The following is a 1,393-nucleotide window of genomic DNA, read 5'->3' on the forward strand; positions in this document are numbered from 1 at the left end:
GCTGTCGTTGTTGTTACCAGGGTGGCTGCCTCGGCCCAGCCTCTCCTTGGACTCGGAACTGGACCCACGAAAGCCTTGGTCCCAGCCTCCATTTGTGGAAGCCCGTGGTGGTCCCCTCCCTCTCCTCTGCTTCTCAGTGTACTCCTCTGCTTTGTCAGAGTGAGACCACCGGAGGAGGAGGGTCTGGACCGGCCTCGTGTTCTCCGGTGCTGCTTCTGCTTCTTTGATCCTTCGTGAGGTTTCTGTTTTCTCAGCTGACCTTTCCCTCGAGTGGCTCGAGTCTCGGGAATCCACTGGTGCTCTTGGTTTGTCTCGTTTAAGATCCCTCTCCATGTGTTTTTCACGACGTTCCACATGAAGGAATAGATCGACAGGACCCTCCTTGTGTTTTCCCTCACCTCTGTAGCCGGGTTCCCGGGGACTTTTCATTTCACCAGGAGCCAAACCATGTTTCCTGAATGTGCGGGGGAAGTGTCTATCCTCCTCTGTATCCCTGGGCTTTTCTTGCGCTTAGCCGCTTCCTGTTCATTTCCTCTTTTTAAGTACTTAGTAACGCAAAGTCATTACTGAGGGCCAAAGCGACACGGTGACCGATGGTCACAGCACGCTGAGCGAACAGCTCTGCCGGGCTGCGCTGAGGCTGGGCTGGCTGGCTGTGCCGGAAAATGGAGCGGAACTCCTGTCCCTTTCGTGGCCGTGGACTAGATCCGACAAAGCTTGCGTTTCTGAGCCAGTAAGCCACCGGGCCACACAAGGTCCTCATCGAAGGAGGCCATCCGGACACTGACGTGGGCCTCGCGAGTGATGGAGAAGGAGGAGGTCCCCAGGACCAGTCTCCTCTGACTCCCAGCTGTCCCGGCTCTCGGAGGTCTTTCTTTGGGGAGGCGACGAGCTATCCTCCTGGACCCCTTTGTAAGGAGCCACTCGGAAATGCTTCTCGGGCACAACGCCCCGCCCCTGTGCCCGCTCTCAGCTCTCTTGTCCCTCCCCGCCTCTTTTGGATCTCTCTGTGAAAGACTCCTCCTCCAGCTCCTCTTCCCTCTGCTTCTCCTTCCCTGGAGGGGCGTACACCAGGCCATCCCACTTGCCACATTCTCCTCCTCCTGGTTTTTGTCTAACACCTTAGATGTGAATCCGGGCTCGTCGCCCACTCCGGACTCCTTCCTCCCCTTCGCCTTGTCCTTCTCTTGGTCATCCATGTCATCCTTGTGGAAGTCGGTCATCTTCTCGAAGTCATCCCGGAGCTTATACCTTTTGGGAGACTGGCTGCCCCAGAAGGGCTTCTCAGAACTAGTTTTGGGACCAAGTGGATGGGATTTCATTTTTGCAGCACCCAAACCTGTGTCAGAAACTCTCCCTTTCTCTCACTTTCCCTTCATCGGTACTGGCTTTT

At 56.1% G+C, this 1,393-nt stretch overlaps 1 protein-coding gene and 1 pseudogene across 3 annotated transcripts in view; both read right to left on the reverse strand.

The window, feature by feature from the left end:
- Positions 1–1,393, reverse strand: part of LOC102475006 (lipoxygenase homology domain-containing protein 1-like) — a 76,834-nt gene that overhangs the window by 23,474 nt on the left and 51,967 nt on the right. The gene's annotated exons all lie outside the window — the stretch shown is intronic.
- Positions 1–1,393, reverse strand: part of LOC114004448 (thyroid hormone receptor-associated protein 3-like) — a 3,008-nt pseudogene that overhangs the window by 252 nt on the left and 1,363 nt on the right.

Source organism: Tupaia chinensis, unplaced genomic scaffold, assembly GCF_000334495.1.
Source record: "Tupaia chinensis unplaced genomic scaffold, TupChi_1.0 Scaffold000046_3, whole genome shotgun sequence".
In the NCBI taxonomy this organism is placed as follows: domain Eukaryota; kingdom Metazoa; phylum Chordata; class Mammalia; order Scandentia; family Tupaiidae; genus Tupaia; species Tupaia belangeri.